The sequence below is a fragment of the Mesoplodon mirus genome (assembly GCF_964341445.2).
Source record: "Mesoplodon mirus genome assembly, chromosome: 10".
NCBI classification, from domain to species: domain Eukaryota; kingdom Metazoa; phylum Chordata; class Mammalia; order Artiodactyla; family Ziphiidae; genus Mesoplodon; species Mesoplodon mirus.
The window spans coordinates 39,457,855-39,478,298 of NC_138986.1; the positions used below are offsets into that span (position 1 = coordinate 39,457,855).

Below are 20,444 nucleotides of genomic sequence, written 5' to 3' on the forward strand. Positions count from 1 at the left end.
CCAAAGAGCAAAAAATACACACCAATAACATTATGCCCCACTAGAGTAAGTTTGCTAATTCCTCTAAGGAAAGTTACTTGAGTAGAAGTATTTTAAATTAACTACTTGTGTATTGTTTACTTTTTCTTTTCTGTGTTTTATCAGTCCTTATCACTGTGCCTGGTGAGTAAATTATTTCAGAAATGGAGATAAGACAAACAAGAGATCTAAGACAATGGAATGTCTAGTATGTTAACATACTCTATTCCAGAGGGAGAAAATTAAGAAAAATGGTTTCTAGCATATTTATGAACAACTTATTATTGATATTCTGTGGTACATACATACACGCATACATATATAGCTGAGCTCAGTCTTTGGGACTGGAATGTGTGATGCAGATGTGCTTGTCTTTCCGTTTGGCCTTCTGCTCCCTTTTCTGAGTGGCCTGCCGTGCCTCCATTTCTGCTGTCAGTGGCCCTGGCCCCTGGAGGACTTCCGGGAAGGTATAAGCTGACCTGAGCTTTGCTGTAATCATAAGCATCTGGATTCTTCTCCATGAACCTCCGGAACTCATTACGTGCTGACTTGTCAGCTGCAACTGTGCATGGTGGCTGGGTCCGGGAGTCCTTAGGTGTGAAAACCCAAAAATGGGTTCAGCTTGCCTCCTGTTCCTCCCAACATCACCCAAGCAGACCAAGGGAAATACCGTCAAGTAGCCAGTGCCAAGATCATCGTCCGTGTACCCCAGAAGGAGTCGGCATGAAGACCCTTACTTACTGCACAGGGGTCTGCCCCTGCCTCTGAGGCCAACCACTGAGCCTCTCCCAGCTGCGGCTGCTGTGCGCAGGAGGGTGAAGCCACCAGAGCCCAAGGGGGCACTGAGCAGAGACAGAACTCCAGGGTCTAGGGGGCTGGCAGCTAGCCGGAGCTTCAGCATCAGCAAGCAAGCTATCTCCAGCTCAGCAAGCAGCCAGAAGCACATCCCAGAGCTCTGGCTGACCAGGGGACTTGGCCTCATCTGGGAAAGGCCCCAAAGGGGCTGACTGTGAAAAGGCCTCATCTTCTTGAGGTTGCTGGGAAAGAGTCATTTGCACCCCAGCCTCCAGGTCTCGGTTTCTCTCCTTCTTATTCCTTTTTCTCCTCCTCTGCTTGGGCAATACCTCAAATTCACGAAGATCCAGTGTCCCCATTGTCACCTCTACTAGCTCCAACTCTACCTGGGGGCCATCCTCTCCCTCTGACTCTGAACCTAGGGAAAAGTTTGCTATGTTAGATCCATCTAAGGAATAAGCAGTGGGTAGAAGGGTGTGAGCTGCCCCAGATGCATAAGAATGTACATAGAGAGATAATCCAGATCACTTGAAATAAAATTGTCACCCCTCCCCAAAAAATTTCTCTTTCAGCTGCATTTTGCTTCTCTTTGTCTCGCTGGCAAGCTGGCAAACTGTTTGATGATCCCATGTTCAGCACACAGAGACATTGAAGGTTCTCCAATATCTTCATTCAACTATTCAAGGAGAAGCCGAGAACATCAAACTATTTTCAGTTATGCTAGAAATGCACCAGGAAGTTTCCTACTGTGTAGCAGAGTGGAAGTGATTTATTTTAAATGAGAAAATGAACTATTGGTCAATGGAAAGTTGACAGCTAATAAAATATCTGCAGCTGGGACTCATCTTTCCATGCAAAAGAGATCTGAAAAAGAGGCAAGGGGAATTGAGGTGATTTGGACTACTTCTGACATGAACTTCTGACACTCATTCTGTAAAACTATTAATATGAAATATGGTTTTCCAACTTCAAGGCTGAGTGATGAAGGAAAGAAAAGATGTGAAATGTTAGAAACTTACTTCATGGGAGACTTATTTCAGATACTCTAAAAATATCTGTAGAACCTCATGTAAAATTTCCATGTGAGGCCCCCTTCCTTTAGAACTTCTCTTTGCAATCCAAACCTCAAGTTCAACTACAGTGTGAGCTAGAGAAGAGAAAGGTAGGAAAGGAAGATTGGGAGTTGGCTCTATCAAAAACACTCTTTAATAACATACCTGTATCTAATAACTGCTTGACATTTTAGAGAACTTTTGTTATTATTTATAGAATTATTCATGCTTTGAATGGAAACATCAGCAAGATGGCAGAATAAGAAGCCTCAAACCCTCCTTTCCCCATGGACATATCAATTCAACAATGATACAAGACCAATTCCCTTTGTGAGAAATCCAGACACCAATTAATAGGCTGCTTCACCACAGGCAAGCCTGAAACCAGCTGCATCAAAGCTGGTAGAAAAATTCATAGCATTCACTCATCAGAATCCCTCCCACCAGCACAATGCAGCACACTGCAGCATGATCTGAAGGAAATCCCCAACTCCTGGAATCTCCAGGGAGTGGGGAAGGGGGGACAAAAGACTGGAATATACATATAACATTCTGACTTTTGTTGGGGGCTAACAGAGGAATTGGTTTCTTTCTTGCTTGAATCTAAACACTGACAGGAAAGAACGCCAGGTTGGGGGCTGCTAAGAACAAAGGTGAAAGTTTGAACTAGCATTGCCACTCCTCCTGTCTCAGAATAGAGCAAGAGGGAGAAAACCCCCAACTCCTGGCTTCTCCCTGGAGAGGGAAAGAGTTGAATCATGTGTCCAACGGTTGGCTTCTTTTGGGGGTGGGGGACATGCCAGAGGAATTGGTTTTCATCTTATTTGACTTGGAGTGCTGACAGGACCTGGGATACTCTAGATGCCTGGGGGTCTCTGAGAACAAAAAAGAGCTGGGTGGCTTATGGCAGCTCCATAGAACCTGCAGTACCACAAACAGACACCAGAGGGGAAAAGAGATTATGAACCCTTGAAGAAAGAGCCTGCAAAACCTCTCTGACTGGAAATTTATATGCAAAAGCCCAGTGATGATACATCCACAGAAAAGGTTTGAGAGGCCCCCAAAATCTCTATTCAGGCTAATGAGTGAAGGTCTCCTCTGCACGAAGCTAGTCCATAAAGACTGGGAGAAGTGGATGTTGTTTTCAATGTGCAGATTACAACACAAAGTAATCAGTCACATGAAGAAACAGAAAAACATGGCCCAACCAAGGGAACAAAATACATCTCCAGGTATTGACCCTAAAGAATTGAAAGTATATAAATTACCTGGCAATTTAAGATATTCATCATAAAGATGCTAAAAGCTCAGGAAAATCATACTTGGACAAAATGGTAACAACCACAAAGAGATAGGAAAATAGACTTCAAGTCAGAAATTGCCACAGGAGACAAAGAAGGACATTACATAGTGATAAAAGGATCAATTCACTGGGGAGATAGCAATTACAAATATACATGCATCAAACATCACAGCACTCAAATTTAGGAAGAAAACAATGACAGAACTGAAGATAGAAACAGATAGCAACACAATAATAGTAGGAGCTTTCAATACCCCTCTTTCAATAATGGATAGAGCAACCAGATGGAGATCAATATGGAAAGAGAAAACTTGAACAACAGTATAGACCAATGGACCTAACAGACATATACAAAACACCCCACCCAACAGCAGCAGAATACTTATTCTTTTCCAGGAACATTATTCAGGATAGATCACTTGTTAGGTCACAAAACAAGTGTTTGCAAATTTAAGAAGTTTGAAATCATACCAAGTATGTTTTCTAACCATAAGAAAATGTAACTAGAAATCAATAGCAGAAGGAAGACTGGAAAACTCACAGATATGTGGAAATTAGACAGCACACTCCTGACAACCAGTGAGTTAAGGAAGCAATCAAAAGAGAAGTTAAAAAATATCTTAAGACAAACAAAACTATAACATAATAAAACTTATGGGATGCAGCTAAAGCAGTAATAAGAGGGAAGTTTATGGTGGTAAATACCTGTATTAAAAAGGGATGACCGGGCCTCCCTGGTGGCGCAGTGGTTGAGAGTCCGCCTGCCGATGCAGGGGATACGGGTTCATGCCCCGGTCTGGGAGGATCCCATATGCCGCGGAGCAGCTGGGCCCGTGAGCCATGGCCGCTGGGCCTGCGCGTCCGGAGCCTGTGCTCCACAACGGGGGAGGCCACAACAGTGAGAGGCCCGCATACCGCAAAAAAGAAAAAAAAAAAAAAAAAAAAAGGGATGACCTCAAATACACCTCAAGAAACTAGAAAAAGAACAAACAAAGCCCAAAGTTAGCAGAAGGAAATAATAGAGATTAGAGAATAAATAAACAAAACAGAGATTAGTAAAAAAATAGGAAAAGTCAATCAAACTAAGAGTTAGTTGTTGTGAAGATCAATGAAATTGACAAATAATTCATTAAGAAAAAGAGAGAAAAGTCTCAAATCATAAAACCAGAAATGAAAGAAAACACATTACAATTGATGAAACAGAAATTTACAAGATTATAAGAAACTACTATGAACAATTAAATGTCAACAAATTGGATAAGCTAGAAGAAATGGATACATTTCTAGAAACATGTAAACTACCAAGACTGAATCATGAAGAAGTAGAAAATTTGTACAGACCTATAACTTGTAAGGAGATTGAATCACAATAAAAAGTCTCCCAACAGTAAAAGTCCAGGACAAGATGGCTTCACTAGACAATTCTACAAAATAATTAGAGAGGAATTAATGTTAATCATTCTCAAATCCTTCCAAATAATTAAAGAGGAGAGAACACTTCCAAACTCATTTTTACAAGGCCAGCATTACTCTGATGCCAAAGCCAAAGACACTACAAGAAAAGAAAACTACAGACCAATATCCCTGATGATAACAGATGCAAAAATCCTTAACAAAATACTAACAAACCAAATTCAATAGCACATTAAAAGCATCATAAACCATGATCAAGTGAGATTTTTTTCCCTTGGGATGCAAAGATAGTTCAATATACAAAAATCAATCAATGTAATATACCACATTAACAAGAGTGAAGGATAAAAATCACATGATAATCTCAATAGATCCAGAAAAGGTATTTGACAAAATTCAACACCTTTTCATAATAAAACACTCAACAAACTAGGAATAGAATATTACCTCAACAAAATAGAGACTATTATGAAAATCCGACAGCAAACATCATAGTCAACAGTGAACAACTGAAAGCTTTTCTGCTAAGATCAGGAACAAAGCAACTGTAAAACAACTACCATAATGTATATTTCTATCTCAAAATTTTGAGATCAGAATAAATCACTTACAATCAATATCCATTGGAAGTTTGACTTTGATCAAGTCATAGCTATAGCTGAAAACATAGTAAACAGAGATAACTAAACATTATAAATATTTTAGATTAAGCAATAGTCTAGAGGAATAATTTTCAGAAATTCATAAAGTAATAATAATGACCACAACCCAGGCCCTTTGCATACAATGACTCTGTTCTTTCAACAGTCATATAAAGAAATTATTTTATCCCCACTTTAGAGATGAGATTGAAACTTAAGGAGGTTAGGTTATTTTTCTAAAGCCAACTGTCTAGTAAATTACAAGGCTAGAATCCAACACTACTTCTGTCTACAGGAAGAGATTACTAGCTCAAATTTCTACAAAACTCAATGAGATAACACAAATCTGTGAATCTAGTAGATGTAATGCAATAGGAAATATAAAGTTCTGTGGATGGATATCTCTGCATGATTATTTCCATGTGACTCTTTACATTTCCAAGTAAAAGAATGAATGGTGGTTTCCAGCTAAAGGTGGCATATTAAACATATAAACATTTCTTCAGTCATTTAAAAACTTACTAAAATAACAAAATAAAGCTTACTAAATGAAATCTACAAGGTCAAAAAGAAATGGAAATGATATGTGAGTAAGAAAACATGGTAAGCTCAAAAGCAGAGTAAGTGGTAATTGACACCTTTAGACTGAGAAAACAGATTTTTAAGACAATAGTGGGGAAAACAAAAAGCAACTCAATTTACACTGTCATGCCTCAAATGACTCAGTAAAGTGATATTGGGTGCCTGTAAAAGTGAATTGAAGGTGGAGCTGAAAAGACTACTGTTTAAAGGTTTGTTAAGGAGACTATTAGACTTCCTAGACCCTCTCTTTCATTCCATGCAACTACACTTCTCCCACTCGTTATTTTTCCTCTGGAAAAGATAAAGCAGAAATTCTTTGGGAGATACCAAGAAGAGCTGAGATTTAGGGATCATTACAGATAGAAGAAGTCAATGTAAGTTTTTAAACTGAATGTTGAGGCACCAGTTTTCTTCTGCTACATGGCTTCCAGAATACTAGGAGGCAGACTATTACCTCCCAAGCAGAAGATTGTAGAATTACTTTATTGGGAGTTTGATGAGCCTAAGAGAAAAGCCCCAATACATATACAGCCTTCCCCCAATGAAATGGCTTAGTCAGATCACACAAAAAGTAAAGTGCACAGAGAGAACTAAGTTTAGAATCAGTTTATTTGTGTCACAACCTTAACTGTTTAGTAGGAGAGAGTAAATGATTGTCAACATTTGAAGAAACCTGTTAGCATAAAAGGCATAAATATTCCAAAAGAAATGGGATAAAAGCAACTTGGACATCCAGAGTCTTCACAGGGAGAAGAAAAGTTTTTTAAAAAGAGAGAATAATTATTGTTGTAAGAGATATGAGAATATGTATCATTTATCAATTAAGAATAGGGGACTATCAAATAGCAAATGGATTAATAGAAATTTCCTACTGTAAAATTATCCTAAAAATGGAATACAAACAAAAAAAGTTTCTGAAACTAAAAGATATGATTGTAGAAATTTAAAATCCAATAGAATGAATGAAAGATAAAGATGAAAGGGGGAAAAAAAACCCAGGGATTATGTAGAAAGATAAAAGAAATAGAATAAAGGGAAAAAAGAAAAGATTATTGTAATATTGATCCAGAAGTTTCAACATTTGGAAAACAACACTTAAGAAAAGAAAAAAACAGAAAATCAAGTGGAAGAGATCATAAAATAAATAATTCAAGATAATTTTTCAAAATTGAAAGGTCCCAAAAAGAACCCAGAGCAGTGCTGATAACGGGCTTCACCAAAACACACCATTGTGAAATTCAAAACATTAAGAACAAAAAGGAGATCCTATAAGCATCCAGAAAGAAAACAAAATAGATTACAAAAAAAAAAAAAAAAGGATCCAGAATCACAATGGCTGAGAACTCTTCACTGCAACACTAGAAACTAGATGACAATGGAGTAAAGCATTTGAAATTCTGAGTGACTATGATAATCAACCTGGAATTCCATATGCAAACAAATTATCTATTTATTAGATGTGAGAGCATGAAGATGTTTTCAAACTTGAAAGATATCAAAAAATGTACTTCATGTATGCCTTCTCAGGAAGTTTTTTAGAAGACATCTGCACCAAAATGAGGGGATAAACCCATAAAGAGGAAGGGATGGAATCCAGAAAATAGCACATCCAGTCAAAAGGGAAACAAAGGGACTCCCCAAGATAATGGTGAAGAGAAAGACCATGATCACAGCCGTGGACTGGGAAACCAGGCCAGACTAGGGCAGATCAAAAATCTACAAGAGGAATGTATCCACAAAATAAATTGATAAAACACTTGATGTATTTGAACATTTAAAAAGCAGACATAGGTGACAGGGAGAGAGTTTGAGAATGAATTAGTGATAAGTACATAGAAAACTAAACAAATGAAAAATAAGAAAAAATTTACACTCTAGGGAAATAGAAAGGTATGCAAATGGTGAAAAGTAATTGCATTTTCCTATATAGTTTATTTGTAAACACCATTATACATGTATATGCTATTAATAATGTGAATACCACTTATTATTTAATTAACCAAAGTTATGATACAACTACATTGAAAGGCTGAGGAAACAGAAAGTGAATAAGGAAAATGTAGTGACACAAGCTAAATTTTCTTTTTCCATAGTAGAAAGTCAGTATATAATGTCTAAAATTTTTTAAATGAAATTAACACTAGATGTGTTATTTAAAGAAACAGAGATAAGTAGCAAAGGAAATAGCCATAAGACTACACAGAAGGTACTTCTGGGAAAGGAAAACTGGTTTGCGTTGAGGTAGACAGTGTACCTCCATTCAATAAAAATAATATAGAACTGTTAACTTATATGCCTGTGTTATTTGGATTTAGAAAAAATAAATAGTTAAAATAAAAATAACAGGGCACTAATTTTATTGAAAGATTAATTGGATTAATAGATATTCTCTACCCTAAGATAAAACATTGTGTACAGCAGTGTCAAGCTGTGGCCTAGTTGAAAGGAAATAAGCAAGATATGAACTTCCTGAAAAAGTAAATAAAGAGAAATAAAGAAATATTTCTTTATCTTCTACTGGAGCAGTGATGCTGGTTTGCTTGAATCTTTTTTTTTTTTTTTTTTTTTTTTTTTTAAATAACAGCACTGCTTTCCTGGCCCAGTACTGCTTTTGCTGTGGAAGGAAAAGTTATTCCAAGCTGAGTGCTAAAGTCAAAGAGCGGCAGCCCCAAGCCTGCTGTTTTCAATTAGCATGCCAGTCCCAATGGCACGTCCGGCAGACAGTGTTTTATTAGGGGTTGGTCATCTCCTCCTCCGATCCACGTGAACAGCCTGCGGTTCTACATGCTTCCCTTGACCTTCCGGTCCCTCTAGAGTTGTGTGACCGCTAGAAGCTGAAACCACAGCTGTCTGCCACTTGACTCCCAAAGCTCAATCTTCTCTGCTCTTTCCCCTGGGGACAGAGAGGGAAAGCAAGTTGATGGAAAGAGCGTCTCTTCCCTGAGATAAAACAGTGTCTCTTCCTTGAACCAGTTTGAGAACTGCAGTGAATGAGCAGAGATGTGGAAGGGTGGTCGTGTGAATGCTCGGCAGGGGTCAAGTGGGAAATGCTGCTTCTGTCGGCACAGGGTCCTGTTCTGGGCTGGAGGAGAGTGGCCCTTCATGGGTTCAGAGGAGGGCGAGGTACTTAAAGGCTTGGCACATAAGACTCTAAAGAAGGGTGAGTGGACCTGGAATTTAGCCTATAGAAGAGAATTTGAGGGTGATTTTAAAAGGAACTCTGGAGCAGGAAATATCATTAAATTAGGTATGGGGACCAGATGTTCTCAGTCATAAGAGCACAGAGCAGGGAGAAAGAATGACCTTATAGAATAAGGCAGAGCTTCATGATGGTAGTTAAACACTGGAATGGGGTGTCCATGGAGTCTGTGGAATTCTCCATAAAAATAAGACCTTTGTCTAATATGAGCACTTGTGTGTAGCTTTGCCTACAGCAGAAGGTATTAAGGAAACTGTCTGGGGAGTCTGTCCATGAGCATTCTTTGTATCAGAGACTTTCAGATAAATATGGGACCCTTTTACTCATGGATTTGTGTTAGAGATAGAAAATTATTTACCTTGATACCATGGTCATTGAGATAGGCTGAAATTCTATTTTGGCACTTTTAAGATTTTCAATGAGATGACAGCTGATAAGGAGTAATTTTTAGGCTTGAATAAAAATGTTCCTTTTATTTTTTTATTTTTTCCAGCTTTTTGGAGGTATAATTGAAAACTAAAATCACAAGATATGTAAAGTGTAACATCGTGGTGATTTGATATAGTATACATATAGGATTCCCAACATCTAGTTAATTAACATATCCACCACCTCACTTTTTTATCTTTTTAAATGAGAATACTTAAGTTCTACTCTCTTAGCAAATTTCAATTATATAATACAGTGTTATAAGCTATAGTCCCCATGTTTTACATTAGATCCTCAGACATTATTCATCTAGCTGAATGTTTGTATCCTTTTACCAACCTCTTCCTATATCTCTCACACCGCTGCGCTTGGCAACCATTTTTCTACTCTCTCTTTCTGCGAGCTTGACTTTTTTAAAAAAAGATTCCATATATTTAAAAAATACCATGCAGTATTTATTTTTCTCTGTCTGGTTTTTTTCGCTTAGCAAACACCCTCAAGTTTCATCCCTGTTGTTGCAAATTGTAGGATATCTTCTTTCCCATGGCTGAATAATATTCCATTGTGCATGTACACCACATCTTCTTTATACACTCAGCTGTTGATGGGCACCTAGGTTATTTCCATATTTTGGCTATTGTGAATAATGCTGTAATGAACATGGGAGTGCAGATATCGAAGTGAGATTGCTGGATCATATTGTAGTTCTATTTTTAATTTTTTGAGGAACTCCCATTCTGTTTTCCCTAGTGGCTACACCAATTGACATCCCCACTAATAGTGCACAAGGGTTTACTTTTCTCCATATTTTTGCCAACATTTATCTCTTGTCTCTTTGATGATAGTCATTCTAATAGATGTGAGATAATATCTCATTGCAGTTTTGATTTGCATTTGCCTGATGATTAGTGATGTTGCGCACCTTTTCATGAATCTGTTGGTCACTTACATGTCTTTTATTGAAAAATGTCTATTTGGTTTCTCTGCACATTTTTTAATCAGGTTTTTTTTTTTTTTTTTTTTTTGCTATTGAGTTGTATGAGTTCTTTATATATTTTGGATATTAAGCCCTTTTCAGATCTATGCTTTGCAAAGATTTTCTCCCATTCTGAAGGTTGCCTTTTCATTTTGTCAATGGTTTCCTTTGTTGAGCAAAAACTTTCCTTTTTATATTTTAAAATGAGATGATGGTAAGATCTAAATGTATTTGTTAATTCTTTGATTTAACACTTACTTGATAAGTAATTTTACATTCAGGTCCTATAAGATGGAAATATCCACACGACCTGTATGTCATCTCATAGAAATTATAACAAGCAAACCAAGAATGAATGGGTCACTGTAATCTGTAGTTAGAATAAGTACTTTTTAATTTATATTTCCTATGCTCCAAATTTAAGCTAACATTTTAATTAGTATAATGACCATGAAAAAGAGACTGATGGCTAATTACTACTGATTATTCCACTGTTAGCTGATTAATGAGTTCAGTTAGTAAGATAGCCATGCATTTTGATCAGCTAACTCATCTGTGCATCTTTTAATCAACTAAATTATACAGGTGTGTTTAATAATCTGGCACAATTTTAGTGAAGTTTTTATATTATTGACAAAGAAATGTTATTCAAAGAAAAGCAAAGTCTATGAATATGTAAAGAAAACTGGTATGTATAAGTTTTATACAGCTATCTTCTCCTCATATACTTACTATAATGACATTTTTCTTGATGCTCATCTTTCACATAGCTGCACCAACACAGACTCACTGCACTTACTTATCAAATAATTTAAAAAAAAAATAAATGGTTAAGCAAAAATTTTAGGAATGAAGAGATCTTGAAATTTATCCATTTTATTCATCCTTCTGCTTCTGACAAGATTGAATTTGAAGCTATCTCATAAGATGGCTGGCTCTCCTGTTGGCCAGCAGGCAGTAAAAGCAATGAGGAGGCAAAGTTAGAGAAAGGAGTGAATGGCTAATATCTCATTATTTGTGTCATAGGACCACCAGGTAATGGATCATGTATGCCAGTTAACTTGTTACTCACAATATCAGAAACTGTGCTGCCCCCAAAGTACAGAACCAGTCCCAGAAACCAGGACAAGAAATATGGCACCTAGAGAGCTCCTTTAAGGCAATAATCAAAGTAGGTGCTGCAGAATGGGTTCAAATGTTTTGTGTACTTTGATAATTTTATACCTATAAATTTATATATATATATATATTTTTATATATATATATATATATATATATATATATATATATATATATATATATATATATATATATATATATATATATATATAACATTCTAGTGTTATCAGGCTGCTGATAATCCAGAGTAGAAATGATTATTTTGGCACCAGGTAGATATATCTACCTTCAAACTTTGTAAAGAGTAATGACACCAAACTTGTCATACCTCAGTTTCTATTCAGAGTGATCTTTATACTAGTGGAGTTAAAATATAAGAATAAAAATATTTATACTCTAAAGCAACTATCTTTTTGTGCATCCTACTATAGAAGATATAGCATATCAGAGAACTATGTCAAAGGAAAGAAGTTAGTTATTTGACGATAAATTGAGTGAAGTGGATATGAGGAAGGAAAGATAGAGGAAAGAAGATGACTTCAAAGTTCCTGGATTGAGAGATTGAAAACAGACACAGTGCCCCTGAATGCAGCCTGAAGTTGGAGAGGAAGTCAGCCTGAGGGAAACGCAAAGACTTTTGCTTATAACTGTTGAGTTTTAGATGATGATATAGCTTTCCCCCAAAAAATATCATCTTAAGAAGTACAAAATAAGGATTAAACCACAGGGGTGAGGAGAACATCCAGGTTAGAAATTTATCCACTGAAGATATGCAGTGTGTGAAAGTTCTAGATTAGAGTACATAGAAACTTTCTGAATTAACACACACATGGAGAGGCTGGGAAAATATTCATAAGTATACTGTTGGGAAAACAAGAGGTAGAGGTGAGAGAAATGGAAAAGGTAAGGAAATGCAGGAATGAGAAGCTTTATTCCTATAAAATTCCATGTATTTCTGTACTTATGTGTACTTATGTGTCTCTCCATTAAAATTTTTCCCTAAAGTTATCTTGTAAAAGAAGATTGGACAAAAATATATGATATATGATAATATAATACTGCAAATTGATGAGGACATTTAAATTTTTAAGAAGTTATTATTTTTAAAAAGTTATATTCCTTCTGTGAAAGCATCGTGGAAAAAAATGCAAGGATGAGAAAATCTAAACTATTCAGAAATATCTGTTTGTGATTGTCCCATATGAAATCAGAACTCATAGTAGTTGGACTCTGAAACTGCCTAAATTATTTTGTATGTATTTTTCATAAGACATATAGCTAAAAATAGAAACAGTTACTCATGAATTTTTATCAAATCTGTGATTTTTATCAGAAGTTTCCACTGACTTAGCTTCAATTCAAGAAGAAAACATTTCTCTGACAAACTTAATTTTCTCAATGCAATACTTCGACCTGATTATTTAACTTTTTTCTCTTCCTCTTTTAAACCATTCCTATTTACTTTCTGAGTTACCCAGGTAGGCATAACTTTGTCATCCGTTCATTTTATTTAATTGTATTTGACAACTTTCAATCATTTGTCACTATTTGAAACAAATTTTAGCAGTTTTATTTTGTTTTTTGTTTTGTTTGTTTGTTTTGTTTGTTTGTTTTGCATTACGCGGGCCTCTCACTGCTGTGGCCTCTCCCCTTGCAGAGCACAGGCTCCGGACGCGCAGGCTCAGCAGCCATGGCTCACGGGCCCAGCTGCTCCGTGGCATGTAGGATCCTCGCAGACCGGGGCACGAACCCGTGTCCCCTGCATCGGCAGGCGGACTCTCAACCACTGCGCCACCAGGGAAGCCCCAATTTTAGCAGTTTTTAGATAAATAGAACCAGGAAAATTTCCATTACAAAAAGTGAAATAGGGTGAAATTTTCCTTCAGTATAGTTTAATAATTTTACCCATGTTCTCAGTGGCCTTTAAACCATCTGACAATTCAGGGGTGAAGTTTTGGCTGATGTTGCTCAGTTAAGTTCTGATGGGAAACATGTGCTGCTCAATAGTTTCTAAGACTTTTGACCCTAAAATTCAGTTAAATTTTAATTTTCTCGAGGTTCTCTTTTTCCTAGAAATGAAACACAAATCCGTATTTGCATGTTTTGAAGATTTTCCTGGGTGTATTTTATGGTATTAAAATACCATTATATACAGAATTAACTAAAGGACTTCCTATAGCTAACATATTTCACAAATCCCCAGATAACTTCAAAACATTTTAAGTTGGCATTGGATTTTTTTCCATGATTCATGTGTAATTCTATCAGTGACTCATTCCGTGAAGCCTCCATTGAGGACAATGATGTGCTCAGAATTTGTCTCTGAACTTAAAGGGCAGTTTGGGAAATTACATTTAATTCAATTGTTTAGGGATTGATTGATTAATGCTTATTTGTGGAGGCAAACACTGAGACAACACATTTGTGAACTTTTATGATTTCTACAGATTATCAAAAAGTCGACATTTGGAAGACATTTGCTGTCTGAAACTGAAAGTAACCAATGGACACTATGTACCAAGAGTGCCTCTGCCTCTCACCACTCAGCTCTGTAACAGCGCTCACTGTTGACAGGCGGGAAGATGGCTCTTCGGTGTTGCTAGTGTTGCCTTCCACATGGAAGAATCCCACTAATGTGAGACTCTTAGCTTCTCTCCATCCCTTATTTATTCCTCCTTAAGGAGACAAAAGATTCCATTTAATGGGTGAATCCAGAAGAAACTAGCTATATATAAACTAGCCCTGTTCTACTCCCATTATCTTTTTGGAAGAAAGTGTCTGGAGGTCTAGCACTGCTCGTCCCTGTATAGATTATGTTTATCTAATTCTGAGGGTCAGTATTAAGAAATCCATTTGCCCACACATTTAAGCCATATGCTACTTTATCAGCTTTTCATGAATTATTTTGTTCTCCATCTGTCTTGTTCTTTTGTCCTACTTTTCAGTTGGTTCATGAACCAAGCAGAGTACAGAGGTATCGTTCACTGAGCCCCTCAGACCCCAATACTCCACTCCTGGCCAACAGTCAATCATTCATGTTTTTTATACAGCAAATATTTATGAAGTCTTTGCTACATGCTGGGTACTGTGCTAGGTGCTGGTGATGGTGAAAGGGTTGACTCAGTCCCTTCTGTAATGGGTTTAATGTCTAACCTCTGAGTTAATTACAGGATCAGCACCAAACCCAGGCAAAGGTTACCATATTGCCTGTGCAGCTGGAGAAATTAGGTAAGGAAGGAAAAGGAGCCTGAACTCTAATTCTGCTTAACTTAGCTCCTATTCCAAAAACTGACAAAAGATAGCTCTATTAAAATATAAGAGATTCCGTTCAGACTATTTAACAGTAAACCTTTTAGACAGTATTTTTTTTTAACATCTTTATTGGGATAAAATTGCTTTACAATGGTGTGTTAGTTCCTACTTTATAACAAAGTGAATCAGCTATACATATACATATATCCCCATATCTCCTCCCTCTTGCATCTTCCTCCCACCCTCTCTATCCCACCCCTCTAGGTGGTCACAAAGCATCGAGCTGATATGCCTGTGCTATGTGGCTGCTTCCCACTAGCTATCTATTTTACGTTTGGTAGTATATATATGTCCATGCCACTCTCTCACTTTGTCCCAGCTTATCCTTCCCCCTCCCCACGTCCTCAAGTCCATTGTAAGAATTTATTTGAAATTTAGTGTCTTTGAACTAAATTTATAATACTTTACACTTTTTAATGAGGTATGCAGAATATATTATTTGCTCCCAAATGTTGGATATGCCTTATATTTTTTCATAAATCCATTTGAGTTCTTTTTCTTTCATTGTAATTTGGTTTGTCTGTAAGCTCTTTCCTTTCCCCCTTGCCCCCATAATTGCAGTGATAGGAAATTGACAGTTTTATCCTTGTTTCTTAGTCTATTCACTATGTAATTAATAAATGACCCATTATGAATCTATACCTCATTTGCAATTGCATCTCCAAAATATCTTTCCTCTACTGCTTCACTGAATTTTCTTGAACTGCCTTACAGAATTCAGGGGAAAAAATGAAAGGAGAATGAATAGATCCTGGAACCTTCCTTATACTAGGCCTAGAACTTCACAAAAAGAATGTATTTGGAGAATATACTGTTAACTCAGCTGGGGAAAAGGAGTGGAGACATTTCCAAAACCCACCCAGAGTTATTCCCACCTGGAACCCACATCATATCATCATCTCACCTGAGAAGCAGCCTGTTCCGAATTCCTCTTTCACTCTCATTTTTTAAAGAAATTCATTTGTTTATGTTTATTTTTGGCTGCGTTGGGCCTTCATTGCTGCACAGGGGCTTTCTCTAGTTGCAGCCAGCTGGGTCTGCTCTTCATTGCGGTGCGCATGCTTCTCATTGCAGTGGCTTATCTTGTTGCAGAGCAAGGGCTCTAGGCACGCGGGCTTCAGTAGTTGTGGCATGCAGGCTCATTAGTTGTGGCTCACGGGCTTAGTTGATCCGCAGCATGGGGAATCCCCCCGGAACAGGGCTCGAACCTGGTCCCGAGCATTGGCAGGCGGATTCTTAACCCCTGCGCCACCAGGGAAGCCCTCCTCTTTCACGCTTAATCTACTACCAGGCCAAGGTCTACGCAGGCCTGAGTCTGTCACCCTTAATAAGCTGGATAACGTCAGTGTGCTGGGGTGGATTTTTGCTTTCTCAAAGATACTCTGTTCCAAGAAATATAATGCCTTTTTTTTATTAATTTTTGAACAGTAAATTATGTACTGTTCATAGGACATGCCAAAATAGTTTAAAAATGACACTATGGAAAATCATTAGCCAAGCCCTTTACAACTTTTAAAGATAGAATTTAAATGCAGTTTCAAGAACTCTCATAAAAACAATCTTTATCTGTTTCTGACTGTGACTGATTTTGACTCTGCTAGGAAAATCTCAGGGTGGAAATTTCCTGAGCCGATGGCAGGTCATGCTAAATTAGAGCCACCACTCTTGGGAGGTGGCAGGAGTTAAAGAATGTAAGTAGATTTATTTCTCATTAGTTATATATCCAAAAGAGCATTGAAGAGTAACTTTCTAATTCCCCGGTTTTAAAAATAGTGGATCAGTTTTTCCATTCAGCTTCCCGTAGCAGAATGGAAGCAAAAGACACCTAAAACACAGCTTCAACTCACTTGCAGCACGTTTTGGAAACACTTTTTTCCCCCAAGAGAAGAAAATTGTCTTTTTCTTTTAGTTTTTTCCAAGTCCATATTATCTTTTCCACGGCATGTGATTAGGATATCAAAAGCAGACATATTGTACTCTATAAATGGATCTCTAACATTTAAACCTAGTTGAGATGCACACAGGATTTCATTGGAAAGGGCGATTCATGTAAACTGAACCACAGACCATCTGTGCCTACCTTCCACCCCCTAATTTACCCCCCCCCTTTTTTTAAGAAAAGTAAACTCTTCCTTCGCTTCTAGATATCTTTTATTCACTACTCACATTAGTAAATCCCTAAAAACTAACATTTTAGTATGGCAAGATGACAATTCATTTAACCCATTATCTGAGAGGAAGCCAGGAATTGAAGGCAAAGGGGACTGTGGTTCTTTTTAATAAGATTTCCATTTCTTTATCAACATTTAAAAAGACTGTGCTCGGGCTTCCCTGGTGGCGCAGTGGTTGAGAGTCCGCCTGCCGATGCAGGGGATGCGGGTTCGTGCCCTGGTTCGGGAAGATCCCACATGCCTCGGATCGGCTAGGCCCGTGAGCCATGGCCGCTGAGCCTGCGCGTCCGGGGCCTGTGCTCCGCAGCGGGAGAGGCCACAACAGTGAGAGGCCCGCGTACTGCAAAAAAACAAAAAAAGTTGTGCTCCTTTCCTGACATCACCCTTAACTTTATTTTTTCTTATCTCTTCTTTTGATATTAATTTTCCCCCAAAATTTAATGTAACTATGTAAATATAGTAACTATAGCTACTATAATGCTTCATAACAAACCACTCAGAAAAGTTCAGCCCCTTGTGGCCACAAGTGTTTATTTTTCTTCTTGCAGGTCTGTGTTTTGTCTGGGTTGGCTCTGTTGCAGAGTATAGGTCAGTTGGGTTGGTCCCAGGCTTCAGGTTGGCTGCAGGTAGGCTCTGTCTGTGTCCGCATACTAATTAGGACCAGGAGCCACCCAAGCCATGGGCTCCTCCTAGTGGCTCACAGAAGGCCAAGAAGGCAAGAAGAAATCTATGATGTCTCTGAAGACTTTGACTCAGAATTCCATATGCATTGGCCAAAAACTTCACATGGTCAACCCCAGCATGAATGAAGTGGGAAAATATACTCCACTCCTGCACATGCACTGCCAGACATATGGCAGGAGGGAGAGTTGAGAAAAATCATCAACTCTACTGTAGGGACCAATAGGAAGGGATATGATTGGGTAAAACATCCCACTGTTTCTTGACTCCACCTCAGACTGTAAATTAGCCTGATATAACTTGCCACTGGTGTTATATATTACAAAGGGTACCATTAAAAAAACTGATGTTTTATTTAATTTAAGAAAGTTATTTGTATACATTTTATCAACCCCATGTTATAATGCTAATTGTAGATAAACATAGGATTTCACAGCCAGTCACACAGATGGGCAAACATTTACACAAACATTTGTCATTCTCTCATATTCATTCAAATATATTTCTCAAGTCTGAGTATATCCTTGGTTATTGCAAAGACTTTCCTTTATTCCATCTATCTCAATGGGTTTTAGGTAAAGCATAGAGTTAGACAAGTTTTTCAAAAAGGCAGCTTAAAAAAAAAGGAAATGAGAAAAGGAAAAATGTATAAGAAAATGTGGGTGCTAGGTACACAGGGCGAATCAGCTCTGGCGATACCCATGGTGAGCCTGTTCAGACTGAACAGACTGGAATCTGAGATCAGTATCCAGTGAGCCTCATAGAATGGCACACTTAAATGGATCCCACCATCATCCTAAACCTGAAATTTTAAATGTGTAGGAAAAGCTGGCAATGACAAAGTCCCACTGACTTTATGATTTTAGTTCAATGGTTTTAGTTCCTTGATTGTTCAATTTGCATCAACAACAGGATGAGGCTACAAAGGAAAATATAATAGTTTTTACTTATAGGTTAATTAGTAGAGATATATTTCCCAAAACAAGGGAGGCAGTTTTGCTCTTGATCAGTCAGCCAACATATAGAATACTGTGTTAAGTTCACGTTATCAAGTTTTAACATTTTAAGAAAAGTACTGAAAGATTAGGCTGTGCACAGAAGAGGACACCCAGAAGGGTGACATAACTAGAAATTAATTTACATGCAGAAAAGCTGAAGGAACCAGTGGCTTTATCTTAAATAAGAGAAAAATGATTATATAATGTTTCTTAATAAGTGTTTAAAAGGTTTCTGTGATAAAGGTATTATCTTTGCTATTATAGAGGTTAAAATTTGGGATAAAAACAGAACTGATTGCCTTTAGTAAAGGTATAAATATAATTATCAATGTATTTAAACAAGGGAATAGATGCCTATACAGTTGATGTCTCTTTCCTGGAAATATTCAAGAAATGTTGAACGGTACTCACAATTATTTGCAAATTTAATATGTCAGGATAGAATTCTGTGCCCCCAATTTTCCAAAGGAATATGCTTATATCCTTAACCCAATCATTTATTCATTTATTTACTTTTTCATTCAACAAATATTCTTTGAGAATCTACAAATGTTGTGTGCTAATTTTGGCACCAGGAATACAGCAATAAGCAAGGCAAACAAAATCCTTGTCCTTATGGGCCTTACATTCTAGTAAGTGAAACAGATGACAAATTTGTAAACAAGGAAGTAATCTCAGATTGTGATAAGTTCTCTTAAGAAAACAAGTGTCTTTAAAATTACTTGTTTCAAGAATGTCAAAAATTCATGTTTTCTTTGTGCCCTTTCCCCCATTCCAGCTCTATCACTTTCAATCTCCTTTCATTTCCATGCTCATATCTAAATGTTTATGTCACGATATGGTATAGAAGAGGAAGGACTATAAATATGAGCTAGACAGACTTGGATTCATCCTTGGTTTGACCATTTACTAATTATGTGATCCTAAACAATTTACTTAGCCACATTGACCCTCACTTTTCCTATTTATAAAATGTGGAAAACAGGGGCCTCCCTGGTGGCGCAGTGGTTGAGAGTCCGCCTGCCGATGCAGGGGATACGGGTTCGTGCCCCGGTCTGGGAGGATCCCATATGCCGCGGAGCGGCTGGGCCCGTGAGCCATGGCCGTTGGGCCTGCGCATCCGGAGCCTGTGCTCCGCAACGGGGGAGGCCGCAGCAGTGAGAGGCCCGCATACCGCAAAAAAAAAAAAAAAAAAAAAAATGTGGAAAACAGAGATAATATTAGTAAAAGGATAAACTGTGATGACATATGAAATATTTACCTGTGCTGTTAGTTCTCCATTTGCATCCTCCTCCATACCGCCCCCGTGAACCCCTTCACAGATCTATTTCTCCCTTCCCCTGCCTAACTCTGTGGCCAGAGGCTGACCCCCAAGGACTTCATCTCCTGGTTTCTCTTGTTGATTGGCTTCTAGTTAAGTTTAGCCAGTGGAAGCACTGGCAGGAGATTGGAGAGTTCAAGGAGAGAGATGTCAGAGTATTTCTTCCCTGATGCTTCCATGCCTTGGCAGGTATATTCAGCACTAGCTGTGTGTCTCCAAGTTCAGAACTTCAGCCAGGTGGTCCCTTTTTCATAATTCTAGCTCTCTATGGGCTTAAGGAACTTCATTTCCTCCTTGGCCTTTTGGTCCTAGGAGTGGTATGCTTTCCTGCTGATGTGCTATCATCATTAACATAACTATTGGTCCTCACTATCCCTTCACCCTGCACACACATCCATAGGTAGCCCTTTGTTGAAATCTCTTCATTTGAACAA

The 20,444-nt window shown here is 37.8% G+C and overlaps 1 pseudogene across 1 annotated transcript; it reads right to left on the minus strand.

Annotated features, from left to right (window-relative positions):
- Positions 1 to 349: 349 nt before the first annotated feature.
- Positions 350 to 19,986, minus strand: LOC309811177 (tRNA endonuclease ANKZF1-like; annotated as a pseudogene). The gene is made up of 5 exons: positions 19,951 to 19,986; positions 8,662 to 8,986; positions 760 to 1,231; positions 498 to 608; positions 350 to 466 (listed from the first exon to the last, which is right to left on the minus strand). The product of its transcript is annotated as a tRNA endonuclease ANKZF1-like (transcript).
- Between the last annotated feature and the right edge of the window lie 458 nt (positions 19,987 to 20,444).